This window comes from Mya arenaria, chromosome 5, assembly GCF_026914265.1.
Source record: "Mya arenaria isolate MELC-2E11 chromosome 5, ASM2691426v1".
Lineage (NCBI taxonomy): Eukaryota > Metazoa > Mollusca > Bivalvia > Myida > Myidae > Mya > Mya arenaria.
The window spans coordinates 49,263,610-49,287,678 of record NC_069126.1 but is presented as its reverse complement, the minus strand read 5'-3'; the positions used below and the strand labels follow the sequence as shown (position 1 = coordinate 49,287,678).

General features: G+C 35.0%; 1 pseudogene; it reads right to left on the bottom strand.

The window, feature by feature from the left end:
* Positions 1–2,558: 2,558 nt before the first annotated feature.
* On the bottom strand, positions 2,559–23,344 carry LOC128235762 (uncharacterized; annotated as a pseudogene).
* Between the last annotated feature and the right edge of the window lie 725 nt (positions 23,345–24,069).

Genomic DNA, 24,069 nt, shown 5'->3' with positions numbered 1-24,069 from the left:
CTGGCTTCATAGTTGCCAACCATGGTCTTGTTGGCACTAAGTAGGCTTAATTAGAACTGCACATGGGTTTGACTCTAGATGGGCACAGCTGCCAAACAGAAAAGGCTTTGCTAGTGCTGCACATGAGTTTGTTTTGGTTTTAATGGCAGTCAAAAGTGGTCTACCTGGCACTAAGTAAACTTAATTGGAGCTGCTTATGTGTGGAGTTGATCTCTGTCTGGGCTGTATAACAGATTATCATGATATCAAGTAGGCTTTATAAGACCTTAATAAGAGCAGCACATGGGTTTGCTGGCCCAGAAATGGGATTTTGGCTGACAAGGGTAGTTTATTTAACACGGATAATGCTTCAATAGAATTGTCCATGGGCTTTTACTGCTCCAAATGGTTGCCGAAATGTGATTTATTAGGCACTGGAAATACAGATGAGTTTGTTTTGCTAAAAGTGTGCTTGAATGGGCTTCATTGTTGGCAGATTTCACAAAAAAAGGCTTCATTGTCGGCAGATTTCACAAAAAAGGCAATTATGTGGCCCATTTTCTTTCATTTATTATTTTTGCATGTCAACGTCATTTATACAGCAATTGCCTTTCCTAACCCAATAAGACCACCTTATAGAAGTGATTTGTATTAAAATAATGAAAATATTGTGTTAAATAAGGTAAAAAAATGTAAAAATATGCCGATATTTAGGACAAAAAAGACAGAAAATCTTCCCGGTACCAATATACCACTTTTTTGAGGATGCTTTTCAGTAACATCTGGTTAGTATTTTTTTCTTGTCTGTTGAATAATGTGAGCAAGAAATGTTAATTAAAACAATAATATATCTAAAATGATTGCATTTCATTCGTAATATACCTAAATTTTCGGTAATTGCGCATGGTGATAACGTTACGGTAATCTGTCCTCCAATTGTTGTGTAACATTAGCAGACATGATCCACTGCTTACTGTTTTAAGCCTAAACACACCTTTATTAAATCACTGAAAACAAAGACTACGTGTCGGATAAAAACAGTATTGCATGTAACAAGAAATTGGTCATTCCCGATCATAATGTTTTTTAGGTCTAAAAATGTGTTAATGTTACGCAAAATCGATTCTGTCCCATTTTAGCATGACGATAGCACATTTTCTATTCGTGAATAATTTACACCGACTGAGGGTTAACATCCGGGTAGCGATTACTTTTATATTGGACTGGTTCACAGTTGACATTGAAATGATAAAAATAGTGGTGAATACCGTTGATAAAAACTTAATCCATGTTTGGCTCATTCTGTCTTTCTATGTAACGTTAACATTATGTCACGCTAGCATTAAAAAATCGTTCAAATTTGATGACTTTCCCAGAGTCAATTATTCGAACATAACAATGTCGTCTGTAAACTATCGTTTATAAGTATTCATTCATTAGGTACGTAGTTTATATTGAATTCATACCACTTTTGTGTTTGATGTCGTTATTTATTGGACAGAATTAAGAATGCAAACGTTATAAAATGGACAGAAATATAGATGATAACGTGACAAATGGACATAACTGCAAATGTGACATTGAACAGAAACCTTCTTTTTTTTATAAAACACATATTTATGTTTTGTTTTTTGTGATCCATTGTATGCTTTTGCTACAAGCTTAACTGTTTAATACTTAATCTGAATTTGATTAAGTAAACTGAATGTTTATGTTATAATTGGGACTGAAATATGTTTGCTAATGTGACAAAAGGACTCTTCCCTTAATGTTACATAGGACAGAAGCAGAGTTTGACATCAACAAGAGAGAATGCTTGAGATGAAAGTCAATATTTGTATGCTCATTTTGTGATTCTTTGTGTTTCTTATTTGACAAATCTTATTTTTGACACAAACTTGTGTTATATATTGTATCTTTACCTTATTTTAGTCACCTGAATGCTAGTGTTACATTTTGGACAGAACAATGTGTGCTACTGCATGACAATAGGACATCTCCCTTGGTGTTACTTTTGGATTCCTGTTTGACCCCCCCCCCCCCCCTTAGAGTATATAAAAGTTGAAGAACATTGTTTCTGTGCTTCTAAAACTGTTCAACCTAGTGACTGTTTTTCATTCAATTTCAAACTGTCCCAGATTAAATTAACTGAATGCCTATATATATATATATATATATATATATATATATATACTTAAACTCGCCAACTTATTGGGACTATAATCCTATCCATATTTATTGGGACCTACTAGATATAATAGTGATACAGGCGTCACTGTCCTATATACAGTATAGATTGACTGTTGGAATGCTATGTATATCAATATACATCAGAAAATCTTGAGACATAGGTACCTTTTTAGTGTCACCAACTTCTTGGGTCAGACCCATCATTTTACTGGGGCTTTAGACCCAATATGTTATATATAATATATAAAATGCATTAAGCTATTGGGTCGAATCGGTATGATTCCACGCTTATCTTTGACACTAGGGCTGAATGAATTTAAAATTGCAAAATGTATGGATTTAGATATAACATGTCTTACTTCTAGTAGACATGATGATCAGATCTGTTAACAAAATTGGATCAGGAACCAATTTCCAAATTGGCCCACCAAGAGGCTTAAGTCGTTTCCTGAAAGTGGGGACAGTTGGAGGCAATCAAAAACTGACAGCAAGACATTAGTTTTTTTTAACTGAATATTGTAAAAAGAACTTCTGGATATAAAGAAGTATGAACAATCAACCCTGTAACCAATTTGATATGTAAATAGTTTGGACCCCGTCGAGACAGCATCTGTAGTTGTTTCATCAGGATCCTATTTATTTGCTTTGAAGGTTTATATCACTTTGAAATATAAATAGGTAATTTTGCCTCCGACTTCTAGATAAAATAGAATGTTTGACAATATTGACAATATTGTCAGAAAAGAGCATCAAAATATTTTAGTGATAGTTCTATTATCAATTTTAATTATTACATAATGATTGTCCAATTTGTAGGGCTGTGGATCGCCGGTCAAGTGGCGATCCGATTCGATCCACGAGTCAGAGATGACGATTCACAGATCGAACCACGAATCATCAGCATTAATTAACGACCACATAAACACCTTACGAAAATCATTTTCTATAAAAAATCGTTTAAAGCTACGCTTCATTGTCAGAAAGCAACACTTTAAAGTTGCACAAACATCATCTAAAGATGGAACAGTCATGTTCTCCAGTTCCTCTGTAACACAGGAGATTATTTTGATTTCCCCAACTTCATGTTGTTTAACTTGGACCTTATTTGAGCCTTTGATCTTTCAGATAATTCGGCACATGTGTTTTGAGCCATGATTATGTCTGTATTGTGGACACTAGCTGCTTTTCTGGTGAGGTAACTTTTGAAAGCTCTTCTCAAAAATTCCTCAGCACTTTTTGTCCAAGGTCTCTTTTCCCCCCGTTTTCCTGAAAAAAATTACTAATCTGTCACATTGATCAATGCAAGATATAAATATATCACATAAACACATTTAATATTTTACTCCTTATAGTAGAAGTGCATTAGAGCAAGTGATGCAATTGCAAAGCCAGTGCAGTTTCTAACTAGAGGTGTTTTCTGTCACTAAAAAAGGTCTCCCCTGTTCCCCTCTCCTTTATTTAATAATCAGGGGCAGTAACTCCATAATCATTAGCAGAAGACTGTAGGAAAATCCATGGTACAATATAAATCAATATTTTTTTTAGTCTTAAACATTTTAATGAACTTAATGTTTGACGTACACCAATCAATTTCGGAGTAACACAAGACACAAAGCTTAATACACAATTCTAAGTTATAATTGTCAATAACTCTGTAATTGTCTTTAAGAGACCAACAACTCATGGTGAGGAATATTCCCGTCAAGTTTGATGGCTGCACCCCAATCTGTTTCAGAGTAATGGGCTACACAAAGCCTATACAATTCTAAGTTATAATTGGCAATAACTCCGCAATCGTCTTTAAGAGACAATCCAAACTAGAACAGTCACTGAATGTGACAAATACCCCATCCGCCTCCTTGTCACAAACCAAGATGCCATCTGATACATATAAGTAAGCACTATATAAAATGCCTCAGTACAAGGGCAGACAACTCTAAAACGTCTTGGGGTATATGCACTAAAACTACGTCTTGCACTTCTACCATTCATGTTGATGATGTATACCAAGTATCATTGCAATCCATCAAAAACTGAAGGAGAAGTTCGCTCCACAAACTAGCTACCGTATTTAACAATTGTGCACAATGTTGCAAGAAAACAGCCTAAGTTCAAGGGCAGATAACTATCAAACGGCTTGGGGTATATGCACCAAAAATATGTCTTGCACTTCTACCATTCATGTTGATGATGTTTACCAAGTATCATTGCAATCCGTCAAAAACTGAAGGAGGAGTTCGCTCCACAAACTACCTACCGTATTGAACAATTGTGCACAATGTTGCAAGAAAACAGCCTAAGTTCAAGGGCAGATAACTCTGAAACGTCTTGAGGTATATGCACCAAAAATACGTCTTGCACATCTACCATTCATGTTGATGATATATACCAAGTATCATTACAATCCGTCAAAAACTGAAGGAGGAGTTCGCTCCACAAACTGTATATGTTAGCTGTGGACAGACCAACCGACCAACCGACAAACAAACCGCCCGACAAACAAACCGTCCGCCCGACCGACAGGGTGATTCCAGTATACCCCCCTCAAACTTTGTTTGATGGGGGTATAAAAATAGTAGGTGCACAACAGCTAATGGTGGTAATATTTCTGTCAAGTTTGATGCTGTACCCCAGGCCATTTCAGAGTTTCGCACAACACAAAATTTGTAATTCTTATACACCTCTCACATTCTAATTTTCAAGTTACTGTTGCATGTGGTTGCATAATTATGATCAATATTAAGTTATATGTAAAAAAATATTTTTTGATAGATCTCAAATGAGCTTGACCTTTAAGGAAAATGTAACCTTGACCTCTGATCTAGGTGAGCTTTGCTCAGGTGAGCTAAAAAATTGGATAGGAGCTTTTTTGAAAAAGCAGGAAAAAATAGGAGCCATCTCAAAAAGGTAGGGAAAAAAAGAAATAGTAGGAAAAAAGAGGAACGCTGGAAAGCCTGTATTTGTCACCTGTTTTGATCTTATTATGTTTTACACAGTGAACCTAAGTTGTGAGTGAATAAAATAGCTGCTTCATACTGGTACTTGGCATGTATGTGCATCTTACAGTCACACATTTTTAAGTGTTCATTTATGTAGGTCAAGGTCACAGGTCTATATACAATGTATATAGGTCAACAAATGAACAGGGAGGGGGGTCTAAGTGTATATTTCTTTTTTGTCGATCTAATTACAAAAGGACATAACTTCTTTACAACTGTGAATGAGTTACATCCTTTTGGAATTAGATCGACAATATATAGTGACAATGATAAAGACAATTTACCACTAGATGTTGCAGGATCAGTTTCAACACTAGTCTCGGTCTGAGAGTCAACTGCCACGGTCTCTATGGGATCAGGATCAACAACCGACTTGCTTGTCTCAGTTTCTATAGGATCAGGACCTTCAACTGCCTCGCTAGTCTCCGTCTGAGAATATACTGCCTCGCTAGTCTCAGTCTCGAAGGGAACAAGACCTGAATAAAATCACAGTTATGCATAAAAATCTGCACCTGAATGAGCATAAAAAGGTGCTTTAATAAAAGATATCATTGCAAACCTGCAAAATGTATGATGTCAGAAAACAGTGGTTACTATTATAAGGTTAAATGATGAATTGGCAATATTTTGATTATATTTATTTATACACGATCAGGGTCAACACACTTGTTGTTTTCCATTACCATCTGCTGAATCGCTCAGGATCTGTTGGAGTACGGCTCAGCCCATCCTTTGGGTTTCAGCAGATGACAATGGATGAAAAAACATATTGACCCTACAGTGTTCTGTTGATGGTCTCTGTCTACAGTACCAATCTTAACACATATTCCAACAGTTCTGAAGGTTGTAAATAAATAGTCTCTAATCTCCATCTGGTCTCCATGTAATCAGCACCTTTCAAATATCAAATTTATAAAAAAAACTCAACATTTTTGCATGTTTTAAATATAACTGTTTGTTGAGTAACTAGATTAGGCTAATCCAAATCAAAATTGTGTGCGTTTTACTTTTTTCATCACCTTTACCCAACATGTGGAGATATTGTTCAGACAAAGAACAATCTCAAAAGTTCACATGAATAAAATCACTGGAGAGTAAACTTTATTTACCTCTTTCCTCCGACGCTTCATCATCAAACTCATTTTCATCTAACAACTGGTTTATGTCTGGTAACTCTGAAAATTGCATTACACTGTATTATAAACAAGAGCACTGCAGAGTGGGTGCCAACGCTCGTCTGTTTTTTATGTCCGAAAATGGGAATAACTGAGTAATTAGTAAGGCCAGAGTTATGTGACCTTGTATAGATGTGCGTACTATTCCTAGGAACATGTGTACCAAGTTTCATTTGAAAATGTTGAACGGTTTTTGAGTTATGAGGTAAGGTTAAAATTTTTGGACGACGACAACGACGATGCAGACGACGCCAAGACTATCACAATAACTCGACTTTTTTTCTTCGAAAAACAGACGAGCTAAAAATGTCAAACATTTGACTATGAATGGGTCTCACTGGTGCATGGCAATTGCCTTACTCTATTAATTAGTATTGTATGAATCAATCAAGCATCTGGGTAGAACAATCAACCTTCCGCAAGTTAGCCAGAAAACTTCCTCTCATCAAAATCCTAACACAGTGACCTTGACATTTAACCTACAGATAAAAAAAACCCTAAAACTATCAATACCTCCGCCCCAGCTCCTGACACAACAAGGTTTTGTTATCATGGGCTATTACTCCATTATCGTCTTGAAGAGACAATTCAAAACGAGAGGCCAACTCTTGTCTGTTATTTCCTAAGTCCATAAACATAATTCTGACAACAAAGCATCACAGAGTTATGGCTCTTGGTCAGATTGTAGCCCTTGTGATTGTTAACAACTGTGTGAAGTTTCATTGCAGTAGCTTCAAGAACAAAGGTTAAAGTTTTTCATGCCTACATCAACCATGACGATAATGACGATGACAACAACAACGACAGTGCCGACTCCTATATACCCCTTCTCGAACTTGGTTTCTGGGGGTATAAAAATAAGCATCACCTACAGACCATGATCATCTATAACACCGCATAAGGTAGTCCTAAGCTTAATGGGTTTCAATTAATGGCACTGACTAGATTAAAAATCAGTGGCCTTGACCTATTGATCAAGTTATTCAAGTTATTGAGTAGAAATGTTTGAGTGCACAGGCATTCTATATTTCAGATAACTGTGACCTTGACATTAATTTGGTTCCTAATTAAGTGTTGCCCTGGTGCCCGATAACGTAACCTTCAGAAATAAGATAGCTACTGGTAGTATTTGAGATTGGTGACCCAACAATGTATTATACATTTTTTTATATATTCCATGAGAACTCTGAATAACTGTTGGTTCATAAAACAATTGACCCAACAATGTAATATATATGTGCTGTTCCATGCAAAAACCAGCATTAGTGACATCGAAATAAAATTGAGTAAATAGCCTCACAAAAGTGTTAAAAAATGATAATTTTTTCATGTCCTAATATGTCCAGGAAACAAATTGTCCTATACAGAATAATCAAATTAGAAACTGGTCATGTTTGAAAAAATCACTAAATATTATATTTGTTGCCATGGTTACCCATGTTCTAAACCCACCCATATTCTATAAAATTGACTGTTGGTAACTTTGTACCACTGTAATTACTGTAAAAAACGGGTTGTTCTGTGTTTTTAGTTGAATAGAATCATTAAACCATTGTAATTCTGCTGAAAATATTTTAGTGTTGAAAATTATAACATTTTTCTGTAACTGACGTCAAAAAAAGAAATAAGATATAAGTGACGTCAAAACATACATTATGACGTTCGTAACGTCATTATTAAAACGGCATGGGTATATGTGTTCTGAAGCGGCTATCTAGTTTATTATTCACAATAATGCATTCAAATTTTCAGAAATTATAGAGAACAGTCAAAACTCTTTTTCCATTTATTAGTTCTGTTTTTGCAAAAATGTCAATAATGCGGGTTTTCGCGTGGAACGGCCCATATATAACTTGCAAAACCCTAAGAATTGTTGGGTCATAAATTTTTAATCCATGGTAGCCCTAAGCTGAATAGTATTAAAGTTATTGAGCGGACAAGAATGGTTAACAGACAAAAAGACAATGTATTATACATTTTTTTTAATATATTCCATGAGAACTCTGAATAATTGTTGGGTCATAAAAAAATTGACCCAACAATGTAATATATACTCAGTTCCAAAAGAAAGTGTGCACTTTTTTATTTTTCCATTTTGATTAAACGTATCGGTCTCGAATTTCGAACACTTCCTTTATAATGTACACAATTTTGCAGTCGATTGAATGCACTGTCAATGCACAGACAATTGAGCATAAATTGCTTTCAATTTTGATGCCAAACATCATAATATTTCTGTTAAAAGTAATACATAAAATTAACAAAAACCGAAGTGCACACTTTCTTTTGGAACTGAGTATATATATAACTTGCAAAACCGTAAGAATTGTTGGGTCATTAATTTTTAATCCATGGTTGCCCTAAGCTGAATAGTATTAAAGTTATTGAGCGGACAAGAATGGCTAACAGACAAACAGACAGAGGGATGGACAATCAGAAGATGCGCCATAACAAAATACAACCAAAGTTTCTTTGTGCATATAAAAAGAAATGATTAACAAGAGCTGTCACAGTCACATGACACATGCCCCAAAAGGACTGGGTCTAGCATGAAGGCACTTTTTCACACTTAAAGGCGTTTGCTACAGTAAGGTCGATTTTTTTTCTAAAACATAGATTTTTTTTTAAACTTTGTAGTTTGAAAGACCATACAAATACTTGTTGAAATATGAAATAAAAAATAGGGGTCACCGATAGTTTTAAGATTTTATTGGCTCTTTAAATGCACATTTTTCTATGGTTTAGTACCATTTACAGGGAAATCTCGGACACTCTCTAAACCGGAAGTATGATTAAAATGTTTTTTAAGACAATTTACAGCTTAATGCAGACTGAAAGTAATACAGAAAGCTCCTATAGGAGCTTTCTGTATTAGTTTCAGCCTGTATTAAGCAGCCACCTGCATTTACAACGCATTAGTACGAACTCTCGCGAGAGCCGAGATTTGTAACTACCGCAAACGCCTTTAAGTATGATGTTACCTTAGAATCCATGCAATGATGCCCGAGTTACAGAGCAGACATGACAGAAAGTGCTCGTTTTTGACCTTTTACCCCAAGTTGTGACCTTGAACTTTCAGAAAGGAACCTGTGTCTCTTTTTCCCAACACATTGTCTTGATGAGGTGATGATTTGTATCCAGTTATTTCAGAATCCACGTATTGATGTACAAAGTAGACACTGCAAAAGGTGCCTGTTTTTGACATTTAAGTTTGAGATAGGAACCTAGGTCTTTTTCATGACATGTTGTCTTGTTGAGGTGAACATTTGTACCAAGTTGTTTCACAATGCATGCATCGTCCTCAGTGCAGTTATACTTACTTTCTGGTCTTTCGGGATCAGTTATTGTAATTCGGTGTTTTTGAAAACAACACCAATTGTCTATATAAACCCATTTAGAAAAGAACCATTGAACATTTATTTTTTAAATTTTCACAAAAAATGATTTTGCTTAAAAAATGCAACGTCAAATGAATATGTTTTACTGCCTATATAACCTTCAACCTCATAATACTATAATTTGATTGGATATTATTTTCTATTTTACAGATCTTGTGTTTACTACAATAGCATTCTTTGCATTCTAACACATACACACGTATACATTTTTTGAAAGCTGAAGAAATTGGGAATTCGTCTGTGTAAAAATCCAAAGGCAACCAAATTTGACCATAAGGTAGGATTTCCCTTGACGCGGCTCTCCTTAATAGCAGACAGGTGGCATCAAGTGTCCTGTTTAAACAGTTTTAAGTTTTCTGCTTGAAGATTTAGTGGCAATTTAAATTTGCAAAATTTCTTTATAATATAACCTTATTTTGTTATATACTTTAACTCTCTGGGAAAGTCCTGCTGACGTTGATATTCACTTTGGTAAAAATAGTGTACCCGTAATTTAATCCATTAATATATGAAATGATCTTCCGGAAACAAACAATGCAAAGGAAGAGTGAAAACACCAGTCTCTGTTTTATTGAGACTGTTCATTGACAGTAATGTTAGGTGCAACACTGCCAACGCCCCCTAGCCTAGTTAAGCGGAACTCTGATTTCAAATTCACCAAATTACACTGAATGGTCCCAAAAGACCAGAAAGTAAGTATAACTGCACTAAGGACGAAGTACAGGGAGACTTTTCACGGCTGCCACACAAGCACTTGACGCCTGCTGCAGTGATTATAAATATATTCTGGTGAAATGACCAGAATTTTAACATGACATGATGTGATCACATTAAAAACATAGTAAAGTCATTGTTTGATATGCTGGGACAAACACAGCCACGCTTTTGAAGTCTGACATGCTTGTTTTTGATGCTATCAACACATTATTTTTTCTGACAGAATCAAGATCACCTCTCATTTAAATTAATTTGATTTATCATCAAAGATACCACAGAACGTTAAACTGATATGGGTTCTTTTCAATGAATGCCAAGTTAAGCTTTTCCAGCATTAATTGGCATGACATAGATGTTTTGTAATGATGTCACATTGAAAAAAAAAATAACATGGGCAATGCACCAATGCATGAAAATCACTATTTCCTGTAAAAATAAAGTAGGTATAAGTTCTTTCCTCTTGTAATAAACTTATCTGCTCCACATAGGGATGTTAATTTTTTGTGAGAATATACAACAGTTTGGACTTATGATGCATAGAAAATAAACCACTCAAGCCAAGTCCCTCATGGTTAATTTACTGTGCATCAGAACTAAAAACCGGTATATATCCTTAAAAATAGTCCTAGTTGGAGTGAAGGTTATTTCTTAACTGATGCCTTTGATGTCCAAGCAAAAGTTGAATCTGTCTCAACTGGGTCTACTTTGCTAGTAGGTTAGTGATTTTTTTTCCTGCTACATAATTAAAACATATACGGGTACATTGGTTAATGGGTTATTGTATGATTTTTTTGTTGACAGCTCTAAGGTAATTTATGGAATAAATGCCATCTTTAGTATTCTTCATTTATTTGTAGAAAGGAGCTGTAGAAGAGAGTCTTTATCAGGTTCCAGGTGAAACTGAAATTCTATTGTTTGTTAGCTGTTTGCTCATCTGAGCTTTGTTGAAGTTGGCTTTATGGTCACCCATTTGCTGGTACTGGCCTTCTCACACATGATGCTTACATAGACTTGAAAATACTTGTGTGTCATTAAAATAATTCTTAACTTCTATATTGTCATGCATTAAATACATTTAAATGAAGATCAGAAAAAAGATACATCAGTAAAAATGCCAAATTCATGCTTTAAAAGTTTAACTAATCAGAGGGTTAAACCCGGTTTGTTCCATTTAATCCTTATTCTGTAAAGGCACAGGGATAAATTTTGCCCATGCATTTTCAGGCCTTATTATACACGATTTATTTCGATGCACATCGCCTGTGGGTCATGGTATAAGGCTTTATATATACGCCAAATGAAGAATAGTTAATACACATGCCCAATAATGCTTGTACAGGACGTAACAAAATTTTGAACATGCGATTATTAAATTACTAAAAGATTTGCATGAAGGTTATACAGTATCTTTTTTTTGGTCTGTAACGTTGAATTATTTACTTGTACATGCATTGATAACAATAGTCTGCACAATTGCGCAGACCTATGCAGCATTAAGGCCGCCAAAGGTTGCGGAGGTTATCAAATTTTCTACAGATCGGTGATGCCTTCAAGGCATTTCACTTTCCGATGAGGAAAACACTTATCGCGGCAACATAAAATCTTGATGGACGCGGACAACTCAATCGCGGCGATGCAAGGATGTTGAACATTCTGTGCTACGTGCAATGTAAGGATTCCACATTGAAAATTTGCCTAGTTTGTGAAGGCTTTTAAGCTAAGACCAACGTTTCTGTTCTTGTTTGATTTGTTTGTTTGTTGTTTTTATGCCCCCTCACTTAAAAAGTGGGGGGCATATAGATTTGCCTTTGTCCGTCCGTCATTCCGTCTGTACGTCCCGAAAAGTTTGTGTCGCGTGTATCTCAAAAACCGTTAGTAGTTCAGACTTGAAACTTCATGGATGTATTACTCAGGATGGGAACTTGCGCACCTGGGTATTTTCATCCGGCCAAAATTGATATTTACGGAGTTATGGGCCTTGATTTAGTGAAAAAATGGCATTTTTAGTTTGTGTCATCCGTAACTCTAAAAGCGTTTGTAGTACAGACTTGAAACTTCATGGATGTATTATTCAGGGTATGAAATTGTGCACCTGGGTATTTTCATCCGGCCAAAATTTATATTTACAGAGTTATGGGCCTTGATTTAGTGAAAAAGCGGCATTTTTAGTTTGTGTCGTCCATAACTCTAAAAGCGTTTGTGGTAGTGACTTAAAACTGCATGGATGTATTATTTAGGGTTTCAACTTGTGCACCTGAGTATTTTTAGCCAGCTAAAATGTATTTTTACGGAGTTATGGGCCTTGATTTAGTGAAAAATCTGCATTTTTGACAAAACACTAGTGGGGGCATCTGTGTCCTATGGACACATTTTCTAGTTGATATGTTTATTTTGGTTAAATAACCTCCTGCCCCCAAAGGTAGGTAAATTTTGATACAACTTGGCACAAATTAAACCATTATCAAACAATGTTGCCAGTGTGCTCCTTAAGGTTACCTTCAGAGCTAAGATTGCCACTAGTATTTGAGATTAGTGACCCAACAATGTATCATACATTTTTAGCTTGTCTGTTTTTCGAAGAAAAAAAGTCCAGGTATTGTGATGACTCTGGTGTCGTCGTTGTCGTCGTCGTCTTCGTCATTATTGTAGGTGTGAAAAACTTGAACCTTGGCCATAACTTCTTCATTAGTAAAGCTACTGCAATGAAACTTCACACAGTTGTTCACCATCACAAGGGCTACAATCTGACCAAGGGCCATAACTCTGATGCTTTTTATCAGAATTTATGCCCCTTTATGGACTTGGGAAATAACAGATGAGCGTTGGCCTCTGTGTGTGAAGCTTCTAGTTTATATATTTCATTAGAACTCTGAATAACAGTTGGGTCATAAATTGTTTTCATACAGATGTTACCATAGAGACCTTGACCAGTGAGACAGTGAACTGTCAGACCAAGGCTTGTAAGACAATTAACTCTCAAACCAGGACTGGTGGGACATTTTAATCTTAGACCTGGACTAATGAGGCAGCAGGCAGTGCAGTGCTGACCAGATGGAAACAGTTGACCCAACAATGTTATATATATTACTTGCAAAACCCTTAGAATTGTTGGGTCATATAATATACAAATATACACGAAACACGGTGCGTGTATATTTGGCGACCCAACAGTGAAATTGCGACCCAATAAATGTGTTTAGGAATACAGGTTGCAATCACGTATTTGACCCTGCAGATACATTTAAAACAAACAATTATGTTGGGTCCTTATATGTTGGGTCTTTGACCCAATATTGAGGTATGCCCCAATAAATACACCGTGGACCCAATAATTCGGGTGTAAATATAAACAGGGCCCCAATATTTTAGAGGTTTTAAAACTATATATATATATATATATATATATATATATATATATAAATATATATATATATATATATATATATATATATATATATATATATATATATATATACACAATAAAAAAATAGTTAAAGGCCTAGTTTATGTCCATTTTCATAATAAAACATTGAAAACTGCATAGAAGGTCTTATCAGATTGGAGATCTGATAAGACTATTTTCCCTGAACCCCACCCCTGGAGATCTGATAAGACCTTTTCTATTTTCCCTGAACCCCACCCCTGGACCTAGGGTGTGTGGTTACAATTGACTGTTGCATGATGACCAGTGGTATTGTGGCGCAAGTTGACGAACTAAATGTTGTTCCATGTGGAAGGAGTCTGATGAATAGATTTACAGATAATAAATTGACGTTGTATTCTTGTAGTATTTCAAACAAAACGGTTTTTTGAATGTAGCGAAACAATAAGAAGTGTTAGTAAAAGTAGTATCTAAAATGATCTGTTGCCTAAAAAATTAAATGTATGAATTTATGGCATTTACGTTCGAGTGTTTTGTTTTAGTTTGTAAGATTGTGAAGACAGCTCTGTGAATTTAATCTCTCAAATCTGCTCCCTTGGTAGAAAACATTACGTATTGTGTTAGTTTTGTGAGGCAATGAGAAAGTACCCCTAGTGGGGATCAAACCAAACCCACGACTTGTTGTGTTAGAGGCAGACATATATAACTTAGAACATTCTCATATCCCAACAGAAAGTATGTAATAATTTCTTTTTCAGAACCATACCCTTGAAGACAAGAAGATGATGTGTAAATCGTCTAAATTGTTTGACAGTTGCAATTTACTTACATTAAACATTATTTTATAAGAATTGTCTTCCGCTGTGTCGCGTTGGATTATATGCAAGGTTACTGCAGGTGGGATGGTTATTGTTACAGGTTTTAAAGTTCTGGATGTTTGTTTGCCTTTTTTTATGATAAGATCTTTTGATCAGTGTCCATGTCACTGTGTAGGCATATACAGTTCGGGGCAAAGATTTCTGATCAATCTCTTCTTATGACACTGTATTTGTTCACAACCTCTGTAAATTGATTTTAATCTAATGCACCAGTCAATTGTAACCACGACCCCCCCCCCCCCCTCCCAGGTCCAGAGAATAGCGGGGACTTTGACTTTTAGTCCAGCAAACCCCGGGTAAAATCCCCGCCCTGCGGGGACGAACTGTTGGTAAAACCCCGGCCAAATGCCCCCCCCCGCACCCCAGAGACTTAATATAAGTCAATATCTCCGCTAAATTTGACACTAAGACAAAACCACCGCACTCACACGGCCATGCGGGGCCACCTGGAAAGTAAAAACACGGCCCTTTCCCCCGGCTATCCCCAGTTTACCCCCGGACCTGGGGGGCCGTGGTTACAATTGATTGGTGCATAATTGCCTAATTGTCTTATCAGATCTCCGATCTGAGTATCCTGCTGCGCAGTATGGGATATTTTAAGATAGAAATAGACCCTTAATGGCCCTGAGCCGATAAACCTACCGGTAAACACACGAAATTGGCCCCTACTGTCAAACCAGTGTGATTAGAAGGAGATGCACAGCAGGGGATTATCATGTTAAATATTCCTTAAATTAGGCCTTAAAAGGGGGAGGGTCATTTTAAAAGGCTTAAACTAGGCCTTTAAGACACACAACAGTCTGATATTTAGTTCTATTGTTGGTTTTTCATATTGGAAGTTATTCTATCCAGATTGGTATATTTTTTTACGAGATTGTTTAATCAAACTGCTGCGGGAACAGTGTTTCCAGGATTCGTCATACAGTCTGACACCATATAAACTTAGGTCAACAGTGTATTTATAAATCAACATGAACAAAACTAGTAGGAACTATATGAGAAGCAATAGAATTATATTGTAACAACAGGTTGTTAAAATCTCAAATGAGTAAAACATTATAACAACATTTAAACTAAATGAAGAGTCAAAGAAACTATTTTCAACTGTAGAAGCTCATAAAATGTGTACGTCTGTCACACTGCATCTTCGTCAATCTTGTATGATTATTATGATTTTTATGTGATTATCAATTGACTGTGTTTATCAATCATTTATATAGTTTGTTTTATACTGTATCAAGCTCAAAGAGTCTGTGGTAGGTCTGTATTTTATTTTGTTGTGAAACATTCTGTCCAACAGCTAATGTGACATACTGCTAATGTTACTCATTCTGTCTTGTGGTAACACTAGCACATACTCGCAATTAGCAATTTATAATATATATGTTTAATATCAAAGGCAATGATAATTGCACCATACTAGAGACATTTATATCACCACAACAAAACATTTATGTTTATAGCTTATCTGATCTAATATAAAAAGAAAACCTATGTTTGCAGAAAATATTTTCTGTCTTGTTGTCCAATTTGGGTTTGTTTCAATAAATTTATTTGAGAAAAACAAAACAATCTTTAATTTTTGTCTGTACAATCTGTTTTATAGATAAATGAATCATTTAGTGCAAGACAAAATACTTCTTTGGATCAAAATATTTATAAAAAATAAGTTTTTACCGGCAATATTGTAACACTAGCACAAATGGTATGGTGATACAAAATTCTTTTTTTTTATAAAAATGCATGAATAAATCATTGCAAATGTTCTAAAATATGATAGATGAGTAATTGCTGTAAAATATTATGTTAAAATCACAAATCTGCAATAAATTTTAAAAATCAATATTCACCGGGAACTTTTTGGTCACCAAAACGTGAAATCTGCCTGTTGCTATTATGTGGTCAATTTGGAACTAAGGAGGCTGAATATAGAATCTCTTTACACTAAAATGACCTCAAAATAGCAAATTTGAATATTGTGCAATTGATAGAGCCGCCGTATTGTATACTATTATGTACGTATTCTAAATACTGTTTAGACCTGGCCACAATGTTTTGGGGTTGTTTGGTACTAGAATATTACCACATTAAGTTGGAAAGGCACTGGATATAATTATACCCCCCAAAACAAAGTTTGGGGGGGGGGTATACTGGAATCGGGTTGTCCGTCTGTCTGTCCGTCTGTCCGTCCGTTTTTTTTTTGTCCGGGATTCATCTTTGTCGTTATTGAACAAATCTTTTTCAAACTTTCAGATATTAATGGCCATGATGTAAACTTGCGCCTCTGTGAAATTGGTACGGGTCACATGACCCTGACCAGAGTTATCTCCCCTTGATGTGTTAAAGTAGGCAAAATAAGCCCTGTCCGGGATTCATCTTTGTTATTATTCAACAAATCTTTATCAAACTTTCAGAAATTAATGGCCATGTTGTAAACTTTCGCCTCTGTGAATTTGGTACAGGTCGCATGACCCTGACTGGAGTTATCTCCCCTTGATGTGTTAAAGTAGGCAAAATAAGCCCTGTCCGGGATTCATCTTTGTTATTATTCAACAAATCTTTATCAAACTTTCAGAAATTAATGGCCATGTTGTAAACTTTCGCCTCTGTGAATTTGGTACAGGTCACATGACCCTGACTGGAGTTATCTCCCCTTGTAGGCAAAATTAGCTTTGTCCGGCCTAACTTCAGGGCAAACAACCTAGACATGGAGGGGTGGGGGTATTCGTTAGCCTATGGCTTACAGTTCTAGTTTAAAAGTGAAACTTCCTGCTTGAATAGTTTTTATAAAACATCCAAGTATTTGTTTATTGTTTATGTAGTTTTTAAGCACTGTATGGGCGAAAGTAGGGAAATTATATGGTTAACTTGACTTTCATTACGGGAAAAGATATGAACTATAATTGATTTTGATTGATAATATGATTTAATGTTTTGACTTTTTCAAGCAAAAGGAATAAGATATTCACGACGCTTTTAATATTGATTGTTTTCATTTTGACATTCAAATGATTTTGACCTTCAATTTTGGAATGTTTATTTTTGTCTTTCAAAATGAATCACATTATAAAACATCTACTATCTGTTCATATGTGAATATAAGATATATATTTTACATTTAAACAGTGAAACACTTTTACCTTTTGAATACAGCTCTTCTATGAAGAGAGATTGCCTTCGATAGCATTCTTTCGAAAACCCTAGTTTCCTAGTTGCTTGCATAAAATATTAAAAACCATTCATTGAAAGGTAACTGATCCATGGACAAAAATAGATAATTTTATAAAATGCCAATTTCTGTAGACCCTTTTGTTAGCAAACATAACTTAATAAACCAAAAGATGAAGAACATATACAGAAAATATGAGTTGTTTGCTTTTTGTTTGTTATTTTAACATTGCAATGACCTTTGATACTAGCTCAATTATGCATAAGACTCATTTATAATAATTACAATTTTGCAACAACGTTTGGTATCGTGTAATGCTATGAATCGTTAGCTTATCAAAAAGGTTTGAAGCATTGTCAAAATATTACTATCAAATGAAAAGGGTGTAGGAAACTCAAATGTTTTGGGTATTTTTCATATTCTGGCCTTGAATAGATCATTACGTTGACCTTGAAGTAATCAATGCAGTATGGAAATTGAAAGTACGTAATGAGAGAAGAAGTATTCATATGAATATTCATCTATTTCTAATAAAAGAAAATAACCATATTCAAACATAATATTTGGAGTAAATCTACATTTTATGTATAATATTTTTCTCGATCCGCGCCACGCGTTGAAAATTTCTGCCATCTTTTGCATACACTAGTGTGCTTCATAACATTAGTTGTCTCATGCACCTTAAATAATAATTTGTTGCCCCTATTGCCACTCTATTATCATTTCTAGTCGTTGTAAATGATTTTTATAAACATGAGATAAAAAAAAGCTTTTTATTGCTAAGAAATGTTTTTCATAATTCTTTTTAACAAAAGAATGTTGACAATACGTTTACATATTGGGCATATAAACAAACAGTTTTTTATAGAAAAATTACAGAGGTGGACAGTTTTTTTGGTAGATTACACTGCCGAACATACTTAGATAAGGGAGAAACGGTTGCCATACATCCAAAAAGCTAATTCTGTAGAAAATATATTTGAATTTTATACGTTCCGTTTTTTGTAAGATTTGAACAGGTAAATACTAAAAATATTTTATCTTGCAATAAAAATAGCAAAAAAACAATAGATTTTTTTATCTTATTCAAATTGTAATTTATTATGAGGTGCACTATTATTGTATAAAATAACAATAATGATAACAATAATAGATTTACTATTATTATTTACTATTTAATGTATTCATGTTTTACATTTTGTACACAAATTCGCACGTAGTGTGTCGTCACGCGCTGCACATTGCGAATGCGTGTGAACCTAATTTGCATATCTATGAATAGATACAAGGTTTTCCTAAAATGACTTATACAAAAGATGCTCATTGTGTCTACATATCAGAAATGAATCAAAATATCATTGATATTCAGTGTCTTCCTGATTTCGAGAACGAACTGACTGTTATTGTTTACATTAGCGACGCTTCATTTTTCTAGTATTGTACGGAATAATATTTTAGAATCATGAGGCTGCCTACGGGGTATTTATGTTAATTGATAGTCAATTAGTAAATAGAAATAATAGGGACATTGCGGGTGTTTTGATAGATATGTAATTTTAATAAAAACAGTATTTTTTTAATCATTTCTATTATTATTACAATTATTGTTATGATTATTCTTATGAGTATACTATGAGTTTCCACAAAAATGTACCCTTTATACCAATTTTATCATTAATTTTTGATCATTAATTTCAGTGTTTAGACAACATGCCTAAACAATACTCTGATAACGATTTGAAGCATGCAATTGCCAGCGTCCGTCGGGGGCACTTACGTATGTCAAAAGCAGCAAAGTAATTCTGTATACCAAGGACAACAGTACATAACCATGGAAAGAATCCTGACCTCCGCACTAAAAATGACCTCCAAAGCAGCTGTCTGAGGAAGATACTCAGGCATTCGTCAACTTTTCTCTGTTTCGCGCAGCCCAACGTCTACCTTTATCTAGAACAAGAGCCCACTGTTTTATTCTAGACATTGCCAAGAGATCTGTTGACCTTAATGCCTAAGATATAAGTTCGTTAATTTTAAATTCTAAACACGGTTAAAATTTTATTCAATGAATACTCCCTTAAATTAATATTACTGTCATTTTTTTTATAATGTTTTACTGAAACTGCGTCGTTATTACAAACACACATATATATATTATTTTATACTTATTTCAGAGAAACCTTGTCTTTTCAGTATTGAGCATGGTCCTAGTGACGAGTGGTTCAGAGAACTGGAAGCCAAATCAAGCCATCCGTTTTCGAACAGCACGGAATGGGGACTACCATTTCCAATAAGACAGTCATTGATGAATTCTTCCTGTTTCGGGCTGCATAACTTGAAGAACATTGAGTAACCGCAAAGCCAGCACATGTACATTATGTAAAACGCGAAGAAAAAATACCGCACCAAGTTATTGAAGAACTGACTATTACACCTGCTAAAATATGATACAATAATAAACCATTTTGTCAGTTGTCAGTACATATAATATAAAAAAATACCTTAAAATATTGTAAATGTGTGGCTTTATTTTGACAAATCAGTGTCATATAATCACATATGTATTGTATTTACCAGTCTCTTCAAGAGATGCATCAGAAGTGAGCCTTTGGTTGTTTTGCCTTATTCTCCTGTTAAGGTCAGTGCGCTCATCAATCTCGGAGAACAGCTCATCATACCTTGCAAACTCAGTTTCACTGTTGACTTAATTGCCAGCACACTCTCGGTACACAGCAACCAAGGAAGAGAGGGAATCAATAGTGTTTCTGACATGCACAGGCAAGGAGGTGAAATTTACATTCTCTTTTTTCAAGTACAATGACAGCATGTTGACTGGCTTCAGAATGTCGCACAGAAGAAGAACTGTAGGTACAATATTCTTGTCAGTTACATTTTGTCTGATGCCTTGAATCTCGGGTTCTCTTTTCTCAGCGTATACTGCATCAAGTGTGTCAGGAATACAGACGTACCTGAGAGGCAAGACAAGATTAAAAAAGTAGTCCATCCACTGAATGGGGCATTTAAAATTCTAATTCACCAAATACTTTGCCACAGTCTTGTTAATCAAATATTTCTATACCACTTAAGACCGAAACAAAAAAGAGTCTGCCAACTTTGAAACAGTGATTCAGTCCTAATACATTGAAATCAATCTAGCGGATGCCTGTAGATGTGACAGCCATAGTGTTGCTGCAGCCCTGGTAATGATGAGCGGGTCTTTGCCATACACAGTCCGTCTGTGGGGAGAACTCAAACAGTGACTACAACGACGGAAGTGTTGCGTCGACATCCTGCATGAGCGGGAATCTCTTGATCAGATGGGCTTGACAAAGTGCAAGACGATGGTTTCGGCAATTTATGTATACCGAAAATGGACTCGCATGCCTAACCATTCGCTGTACACCTGAAAAATATATATAAGTATTTCAGACTGACCGGGCAGTAAAAATACGCTTGTCATTAACCTTTGAGGTTAATTAATAATGCCTAATCAAAACTGTTAATATGTTAATTGAAAAAAATATAAGCAGATTGCAATAATATATTATCAATACCTTTTTTCACGCCATACATTGTATTACATCTAGCAAATCCAGTGAATCTAATGTTTGTAATATCAATTTTCTTCCCCAGCAGGAAAACTTCAATGGTCTACACTCTGCAGTCCCCTTTGTCAGCTGCACAAACCCAATGAAGAATGTTTCAACATTCTGATCATCAGTATACCCACATCACATCATGACGCTCATCTGGCTACGATGACTTATGTTGACAAATACGTTTCGAGGTCTGTCACACTCAAATTGGCTACGAATCGAATGAACATTTCAGCATTTTCAGTGACAGCCCATTTCTGTTTAATTATAAAGACCAAACATTTAAATATTTTTAGTGCTGATCTATTGCATGCTTTTTGACTGGCATCTTCATGTTAAGCTGCCAGTAGACATTTGTGCTGGACTTTTTGCTAAGGCAAACCTTTGTACGGAAAACTTGTGGTACTTGCTGCTTTGGTGGAACACCAGTTTTCTGGTCGGATGTCAACTGTACACCTTTTTTACAAATGCTTTGTCTTGGACAGATAAAGTTCCAAAGAGTTCGCAGTTTTTACACATATAGCCATTCTTAATAGTTGAGTAGTACAACCACTGGTAATGTTTCTCATACTTAATGGGAGCAAATCTTCTCTGGTCGGGAACAATGGTAACTTGTGCATGACTGGACTCAGAGGGGCTCTATCCCTGATCTAAGGGCTCAACTTCATGATCAAGTGTTTATTTATGCGAAAAACTACAGATACAAGCTCAGTAGCAAAACGTTTAAACATAAACCCGGTTTAATGGCACTGGGTAAACGCCAAAGACATAGAACATAAAAACAAAAACTAAAAACAAGGAACATGGAAGAACAGCACAAAACTCCACAAACAGCACAGTGCATACATAATATATATATATATATATATATATATATATATATATATATATATATATATATATATAAATATAATATATATATAAACTAGGTATGTTTATCAAGGATTGTTAGGAACCGCCTTGGAACGATCAGTAAAATGTACATTTACCGGGGGTTTAATTTTTAACCTTGAAAGGCGAGCTATATCTGATAGTTGTCTTTAAATGACTCTATTGTATCTGTAAGAAATTTAAGCACTAATGCTCTGGCTTAGTTCCTTCGTTAACAGGTGATTTGGGTATCCAGTCGTTGAGTACAATTTATTTATAAGATAATATGGTATTATTGCTCTTTCATTCATGGTATAAAAGTTGATGCGTGCTCTGATGTGGCTTGTATATATATATTAATTTTGATAAATGAAGTGAAAAGTGTTAGTTTATGGCCATGCTAACAGGTTCATGGATTTTCTGCAATGGCTGCCGCTATGTTGTTTGAAATAAAAAGCAATGGTTTTCTTTAAATTTAGTTGTAACTTGTTAAAACTAATTTAATATAATGAAGTTGTTTGTAATAAAAGTATTCATTGATTATAAAAACAAAATTGATAAAGTATCTCTATAAAATTATTGAATTCGAAATTTGTAAACGCAACTCTTAAAGTAAGTAAGTATTTAATCCTTTAGGAAAGCATGAATAAAAAGTGTAAGATAAATTATGTTTTAGTGCCAAGGGATGTTATTGTTTGGGTTAATGTTGTCATACATAAAAATGTATTGAAAATAAATAAGAACAGAATCACTTCATCAGAACATGTATGCATTTAATGCGTAAAAATTATACAACTGCTTTAAAATTAGAAATACCTTTTTTATCATAAAATGTCCGTGTGCCTTCTTTGTAACCTGCCTGCAGTAAATTCACATCATACAAATCATCATCTCCATCATATTGAACTTTATATACAGCATTCACGGCACCATCATCGCCCTTCACGACAGACAACGCGGTTTGCCTGTACCAGAGGCTGGATCCTCCGGCCATTAAACTTCACCTTTCTTTGTCTTATCCTGTATTTATTTTATTATCCTTTTTATTAGAAAACATAATTATAGCACAATATTGTTTCGAAACAAATACAAAGACTCATTAATTATTAAACATGAGCGATCAGATATGCATTAACCTGAGGCCAGCATTTTTTTCTGTGGTTTACAGGAGCGCCGATCCTATTTTTTGCTAAAGCCAAATAAAAGTAAAAGATCTCTCGTTATCTTTTATTTTTATTCTGGCCGCCAACTGTCATATTTTCGTGTGTTCGAAAAAAGACTGATGAAGATTCGAAGACGATTTGTCAAATTTTATAGCCAATCCGAATCATGGTAATTACGTCGTCCTAGACCTTTATAAAAAGATTGCGACATGTGATGTTCGCAACAATACATGTGATATTAAATATTTTAATTGATTCTAATTGACGTAAACACTTGAAATCACAAAATCATTGAAACGCAAAAAAGACATTGATAGGAAAAGAAATATTAACGTTATCAGTTCGTGAAGTTATGGAAGAATTTAATGCTTAGCTGCAAGAGGACGTTAAAATAAAGAAAGTCCTTGCCGAGAAGCTTACAGACGGTTGGTGGATGGAGTTTTCAAAGATGTTTTTCATCTGAGAGGGACAAGACGTTCGAACACATCATTGTTGAAAGTGTGACCCTTATAAGTTCAAGCTTGAGGCACAGTAATGTTTAAAGTGGTCTTAACAA